Source organism: Mandrillus leucophaeus, unplaced genomic scaffold (assembly GCF_000951045.1).
Source record: "Mandrillus leucophaeus isolate KB7577 unplaced genomic scaffold, Mleu.le_1.0 Scaffold338, whole genome shotgun sequence".
In the NCBI taxonomy this organism is placed as follows: domain Eukaryota; kingdom Metazoa; phylum Chordata; class Mammalia; order Primates; family Cercopithecidae; genus Mandrillus; species Mandrillus leucophaeus.
In genome coordinates, this window is record NW_012103565.1 from 2,544,286 (window position 1) to 2,552,291 (window position 8,006).

An 8,006-nucleotide genomic window follows, 5' to 3' on the forward strand; every position below is an offset into this window, starting at 1 on the left:
ACGCTGTTCGCCCAGACGGTGGGCTCGACTGAAGCGGCGCCGTCCTGGGTGGGGCCGCCCGGGAAGAAAGTCTCCCAGTTAAGCTGCCGTGCAATTAAGATGGTTGGGTTTGGATTGTTGTACTTTTTTTTTTGTTCGTTGCATTTTTAGGAACAAAAAAAAAAGCCCAACCCTTCACACCACTTCATCCGCATCTCAAGACCAGAAGCCGACCCCAGTGGCTCGGGGAGATGGAGCCCGCACCCCCCAAGGGGGAGGGTGGGACGGGCACCTCCGCACTGCGCGGCCTGCGGAGTCACCGATTCGCGTTGGGAGCGCGCCAGGGTTCTAGCTGGGGGCTCAGGGCAAGGCGCAACCAGAAGAGGGTTCAGTATCCCCCATCGCCCCCACCCCCAACCGTGACCCTCTTTCTTTGAGGGCTTTAGGTTGGACACCAGAGACCCAATTCTGTTTAAAATTCTCTTTTAAGAAAAGGAACGCCTGTTTTTGCCTTTGGGGGAAAGGATGAACTTTCAAATTGACTTTAAATTATCCACCACGAGCAGTTACTCAGTCGCTAACCTGACTTCTGACGTCCGCCTTGCATTTGAGGACCTTGCCCAATAGCAAACGTACTAAGCACTTAACTATGAACGGTGTGGAGGATGCAAACATGGATGATGAAGGAATGGCTCCCTCCAAAATTTACAATCTTGGGGGAAGTGAGGCGAGTACAGAATCTCAGAACATGCTGCAGGACTGAGTTCGATCCCAGTTGAGGAAGTTTGGGTTTGGGGAGGAAATAGGTTATTTTGGAGAAACTGTATTCAAGATCTACCATATATAGCAGTTCAGCTTCTTGACTAATAATGCTTAGCCCAACCCCCATAAAAAGCCCCTGGCCACATCCATCTCCTGAGATTCCCACTTCTCTGTGCATCTCCCTTCCTGCTGTAAGAAACCTAACTTTGCCTTCGTAGAACACTTCTTTTAATTTCCATCATTCAGTCTCTTAAGAACACTGTGTAATAGAAATTATGATCTTCATCCTATATAGATGAGAAAACAGGTGAAGTGACTTTTCCAAGGTAAAAAAACGAGGCAGAGCTGAGGCTAAAGGCAGATTCCAGATATGGGTTCTTTCTACAGCACCATAACTGTCAGTGACAAAACTGCACCCCAGTTGCTTACTTAAATTTAGTGTTTTTAGACCAGGAGCGGTGGCTCACACCTGTAATCCCAGCACTTGGGGAGGTCGAGGCAGGCGGATCACCTGAGGTCAGGAGTTCCAGACCCGCCTGACGAACGTGGCGAAACCCGGTCTCTACAAAAAATACAAAAATTAGCTGGGCATGGTGCCACATGCGTGTAGTCCCAGCTACTTGAGAGGCTGAGGCAGAATCGCTTGAACCCGGGAGATGGAGGCTGCAGTGAGCCAATATCGTACCACTGCACTCCAGCCTGGGCAACAGAGCAAGACTCCATCTCAATTAATTTAGTGTTTCTAAAAAAATCACTAAATTATAGATCTAAAACTATAGATCTAAAAAAGTGATCTATAGAAACATCTCATTTATTTGTTGTCATTGTTTGTTGATTAATTTTGAGACAGGGTCTAGCTCTGCCCCCAGGCTGGAGTGCAGTAGCACGATATGGCTCACTACAGCCTCAACCTCCCAGGCCCAAGTGATCCTCCTCCCTTAGCTTCCCAAGTAGCTGGGACCACAGACGTCTGCCACCACGCCTGGCCAATTTTATTTTTTGTAGAGATGGAGTCTCACTATGTTGTCTAGGCTGGTATCAAACTCCTGGGCTCAAGTGTTCGTTGGGCCTCAGCCTCCCAAAGTGCTGGGATTACAGGTGTGAGCCACTGCACCCAGCCATATGGAAACATTTCAGATATCCTAATATTAAATGATATTTCACAAGAGTGGACAGTTAACTCATGTGAAGGGAAAATCTTGGGGCCCCAAAATCACTAAGCTAAAGGAAAAAGTCAAGCTTCCAGGAACTGCTTAGGGCAAACCTGCCTCCCATTCTACTCAAAGTCACTCCTCTGCTCACTGAGATAATATCTGATTGCCTCCTTTGGAAAGGGTAACCAGAAACTCAAAAGAATGCAGTGATTTGCCTCTTCCTAAAACCTGGAAGCTCCCTCCCTGTTTTGAGTTGTCCCTCCTTTGCTTCGAGTTATCCTACCTTTTCTGGACCAAACCAGTGTTCATCTTACATACGCTGGTTGATATCTCATGTCTTCCTGAAGTGTACAAAACCAAACTGCTCTGACCACCTTGGGCACGTCACAACTTCCTGAGGCTGTATCATGGGCACTTATCTTCAACCCTGGCAAAATAAACTTTCTAAATTAACTGGGACCTGGCTCAGATTTTTAGGGTTCACACTCAAAACCCACAAATCATCCTTAATATAATTATGTAATACATATTTATGTAGTTAGATCTCGGTGGTGGTAGATACTAATAAGCTTTTGCCCAACTAAGTGTAAAACACATTAAATCTGTATAGCAATCTCTAGACTATTACACAAATTAAATACTAACTAGAAAACACAGTATATTAAATTATCTTAAGTGTGGAAAAAATGGAGAAGGAAGAATAACCTTTTCTCTCCTCCCGTGGTCCTAACACACAGAACAGCGACTGGGAAACTGCCACAGGTAATGTGACTAGAAAAAGATGACTGTCCAACTAAAACCTGCATACACAGCTACATCCTTCCCTGGAAGAGCACGGTGGAACTAGATCCTAGTAGAGATAGCACAGGGATTGTCAACATTCTTGTCACACTGAAATTCCTTCTTTTGATCTTCAAATAAGTAACTAACAGCTGAAACTTGGAATTTATATATCAGCACAGCACTAATATTATAGATATATCTAATCTTATGTAAGTTTCATCTTGTGTGTTAAATGTATCACCCTCCCCCCACTCCCGCCGGGCCCTCCGAGAAATGTATTTTTACAGGGTAGAATTTCTAATATATATAAAATATATAATATTAAATAATGTTTATATATTATATATTATGTGTTATATATTAATATTATATATAAAATATACTACATATTATATTTTTAAATATAAAATGTATGGTATTGCATTGATTTACTTCCTGGTGTTTTCATCCTGGGCGTTGACAAAGATAAAAACTTCTCAGCCCTCCTCTCCCCCTACCCAGACAGAAGTGATCAGATGTTACATAATAAAAGGGACAGTGCCAAATTTAGTGTATACTGAAATGTAAATTGTCAGAGTGAGGAACATCTAATAACAAAGCCTGGAGCAACTGTGCATAGGGGAAGGGGTCTGGTAAGCCTCCCCAGATACAGTGGAACTTTTTTATTATTATTCTGTCCTTCCCTTTAGCTGCCAGAGTTACAAATGCAAACCCCAACATTCCCCAGTGAGAATTCCTGCCACTAAAAGACACTGACAGTGCAAGATGTAGAGAAAAGAGCATAGGCTTTGGAATCAGTTCTGCATCCAAACTCCAGCTCTGCCATTTACTAGTTGTTCAAGTTACTTAGCATCTCTAAGCCTCGGTTTCCTCATTTGTAAAATGGGAATCATGATACATTTCATCGTGAAAATTAGGTAACATATAAAGCAACCAACATTGTGTCTGACATATAGTAGGTGTTTAATAAGTAATTGGTGCTGTTATCTGCAAAAAGAAAACCTTGCTCATTTGTAAGCATGATTTCCCTAGATTTGTAAACTTAGGACTCAAGTACAATAGTCTTAAGCAGAGCTAAACTGCCTATGCAGTAAAGGAAGCTAGCACCATAATTTCTGCTTTTCTGCATCTAGCCCAGGGTGGCTTTTCAAAAGTATGTATCCCTCTGCTTTTATACCTCTTCCTCTGTGCTTGGAGAAAGGAGAGAAAAACAATAAACATCAAACTCAGTGAAAGAAAGACCTTACTGTTTTTTGGGTTTTTTAAAGTTCTGTATTTTTGGAGAAATTGAACATTCAAATATTCCATTAAAAGGAAGGTAAAAATGCATTTATCACAAAACACAGGAACGTACCTAAGACTTGATGAAATTAAAGGGAATTAGTCCCTGATTTGAGGAAAATTCCAGACTCTGTATATTTCAGTTGCACAATGAAGAGTATGCATTAAATGGAGACAACAACAAGATCAGTTAGCTTTGAAAGAGAATGAGAGACACTTAAGCAATAGTAAATTTGGCCTTTAGTTATACTATTTCTGTAGACAGAAAAACTGTAAGAATAAAGTAAAATAGGTCAGAGGTAAGGTAATACTAGCATATGCTTATAATTTTATACTCACTCAGATTTTGTAATTCTCAGGATTGTGCCAGGCATCAAAGGTAATTCCCATTCGGTTAAGAGACACAAGGTCGGGCACAGTGGCTCACACCTGTAATCCCAGCACTTTGGGGGACCAAGGCAGGTGGATCACCTGAGGTCAGTAGTTCGAGAGCAACCTGGCCAACATGGCAAAACCCAGTCTCTACTAAAAATACAAAAATCAGCTGGGCGTGGTGGCGGTACCTGTAATCCCAGCTACTCAGGAGGCTGAGGCAGGAGAATCACTTGAACCCGGGAGGCAGAGGTTGCAGTGAGCCAAGATCGCACCATTGCACTCCACCCTGGGCAACAGGAGCAAAACTCCATCTCCTGAGATTCCCACTTCTCTGTGTGCATCTCCCTTCCTGCTTACAGCAGGAAACCTAACTTTGCCTTCGTAGAACACTTCAGAAAAAAAGAAAAAAAGCCGGGGGGGGGGGGCACGAGTACTGTTAGTCAGTACATAATAGTGGTTGTTTAAAACCCAAAATAAGTGATGAAGACAAGGCCAGAGGAAGGCACCAGAAGCATAAGGGAAGATTTCATAAGGGAAGTTGGTGGGAGTTGAACTGTAACTTTAAAAATCACAAGATTTGAAGGAGAGAAAGAGGAAGAGCTTTCAAGGTGAGGAACATACCACAAGCTCAGGGTGGAGATGAGGAGCATGGCCTGCTTTGGAAATAAAGTTTGAAGTCAAATATTGAAATGTTTTACATGTCAGAACAAAGAGCTGAACTTCATTTTGTAGGCAGTGGGGAGCCACTGAATAATATGCATGAATGAAAGCAAATTTTTAGAAAGATCGATCTGATGACTAGGTCCAAGATTTAAAGGGAAGACTATTTATTTATTTATTTATTTATTTATTTATTTATTTATTTATTTAGAGACAATGTCTTGCTCTATTGCCCAGTTGCAGCTCACTGCAGCGTAGGCCTCATGGGCTCAATGGATCCTCCCATCTCAGCCTCCCTAGTAGCTGGGACTACAGGTACCCTCTGCCATACCTAGCTAATTTTTGTATTTTTTTGTAGAGATGGTGTTTTGCCATGTTGCACAGGCTAGTCTCAAACTCGCAGACTCCAGTGATCCATCCGCTTTAGCCAATCAAAGTGCTGGAATTACAGGTATGAGCCACTGTGCCAAGCTAATAAATTTAGTATTTTGAGATTTGTTATTGAAAATTACAGATTTTTTAAAATGCAACATATAAAAGTACAGCATATATGGTTCAGTCTTATTGAACCATTTAATATATATTTTGTCAAAGTACTCAATTTATAAATAAAATATAATTGTGACAAATATTTTCCTAAAATCTTCCAAAAGGAAATTATATACGTGTGAATACATATAATTTGCTTGTATGTCAATCATATGTATGATTTATCTTTCTTTTTTTCTCAGAGTCTTGCTGTGTTACCTTGGCTGGAGTGTAATGGTGCAATCTTGGCTCACTGCAACCTCCGTCTCCCGGGTTCAAGTGATTCTCCTGCCTCAGCCTCCCGAGGCTTACAGGTGCCTGCCACCACACCTGGATAATTTTTTGTATTTTTAGTAGACACGGGGTTTCGACATGTTGGCCAGGCTGGCCTTGAACTCCTGACCTCAGGTGATCCACCCACCTTGGCCTCCCAAAGTGCTGGGATTACAGGCATGAGTCACTGCACCCAGCCAATTTATCTTAGTAGAATGATTGTAACTGTGTTGTGTAAAAGGCCAGTGTTAATAGATTGCTTAGCTACATTTTGGAGTATGCTCTACTAGAGCTTTAAAAATCATTACATATATATTCTCTGAAATGTATTATACTGCTTTGATATTTTAACAATGATTAATTACATTCAATTATGACAATTAAATATTTTTCTAAATTCCCATAAATGTAGAATTTTATTTTTTACAAACAGTAACTTTATGAGGGCCTTAAGAAATGATTAATTCAGCTAAAGACTAATAGATACTGTATATTTGCAATTGTTGGAGAGCTTGATTTGTTTAAATGGTTTATTTTGAATACTTCTGAGCTCACTCATCATTATGTGCTAATCTTTACCCTGGGAAGTGTCAATTATGATAACATTTTGGGTTAGAAAACTACTTTCATCCTGTTTTATGGGAGATTTTAGAGCATTTTTAGAGCGTTCTATAAATAAGGATACATCATGGATAGGGGTTCTGCAGTTTTCAGTAGCTGGTAGATACCTGTACCTTAAGCACACTCTCTTTGTCTTAAATAAAGACAATAGACCAATGCATAGAATTTTGGTTCTGAGGATCTAAACTTATCAGATACTTCCTATACAGCATTGCATAAGACATATATGCTTCATTGTTTTTAACATGAGCCCAGTTAGGTCTCTCTAATATTAAAGCATTGGGTAATAAATGCCTTGTTAAAATGTGTTTATCTTATAATGGTCTTATTTGTAACACTATCTGGACTGTTGCTAGAATGCCCCCACGTCTTTAGAAGTGTGGAATTTGATCTAAAGCAACCCACACCCCTCCCAATCAGGCAAAAGATACAGATAATTCAGAAGATGCTTGAAACTAATTATACAATATCAGTGCATTTTAACTATTTGTGAAGGTCATTGGCCTCCATGTTGCAAACTCCAACAGATATTTTTTCAGTTCTCATTTTCCTTGATCTTTTGGTAGCCTTCAACTCTGAGTACCACTGCCTCCTTCTTAAAAGGCCCTCTTTTCCTCTGCCATTAGTAACACTAAACTCATTCCTGACTTTTTTTCTTCAGACTCAGGAATACTTGCTGGGTCATCCTTTTCTACCCAGTATTTAAATTCTGGAATTCCTCAAATACTCAGTTTTAGGACCCTTCTAGTAGTTCAGTGATCATTTATTGACTCTTACAATCCCTGTAAAAAACACAAACTGTTTGCCTATTGTTATTCTATTTTTAAATGATGAAAACTGAATTTTAATACTTGAGAGGCATGTCAGTTCTTCCTCTCCCACAATCCTTACTCTCTGTTGGCATTTGGGTTAGCCCTTGTGTTACCTGAGGCTCATACTGCTTCCAGCAGCCAGGCTCATGCACCCTTAGTTCCTTCCCTTACGAGGTCCTCACCAGCCACCTCCCATCCCCATCTTCCAACCATAGCACAACTGACAGTCTCAGGTGAACTTTCCCAGATGTTTCTGGCCAATTAACAGACTCTGTTAATCATCTCATACCATCTCATACTGCTCTTCGATCATGCACTCTGCCGTTCGTTAAATTTATTTGTGTAATTATTTGATTAATGTTTGTTTTCCCACTTGACTATAAACCCTATAAGAACTGGGATTGTGTGTGTGTGTGTGTTTGTGTGTATGTGTGTTTTCTCATCATTGCATTCCTAGTACCTAACCCAGTGATTTCATGAATGTCTTAAGGAAGTAAGAGTCTATTTCACAGTATTGATGTATTTCAGACTTCTAAAAATTTGCTGTTGAGACCAGCTGAAATGGTAAGTACTCTGAATTTTAATTTACTCAAAATAGGCACTTCAATACATTTTATTTTATCAAAACAAAGTAGCTTTCCATCCTTTCTTTACACAGCAAGGTTTACCATACTTCTCCGATAGTCAGACTCTTCCTAGAGTTTACACAGAAGTGCTGGTAGTCTTCATTTTCACAGAACAGCATAGCATAACTCTTAAAATGAGGAGAATTTCCTGA

The 8,006-nt window shown here is 40.5% G+C and overlaps 1 protein-coding gene across 2 annotated transcripts in view; it reads right to left on the reverse strand.

Annotated features, from left to right (window-relative positions):
* The window catches only part of TRIM13 (tripartite motif containing 13), a 19,338-nt gene extending 18,633 nt beyond the window's left edge, over positions 1 to 705 (reverse strand). Inside the window, exon 1 of one of the 2 annotated variants that reach the window (XM_011988774.1) lies at positions 616 to 705. The gene's annotated coding sequence lies outside the window, so the exon portion shown is untranslated. The remainder of the gene's footprint in view (positions 1 to 615) is intronic. The other variant, XM_011988767.1, reaches the window with a different exon arrangement.
* Between the last annotated feature and the right edge of the window lie 7,301 nt (positions 706 to 8,006).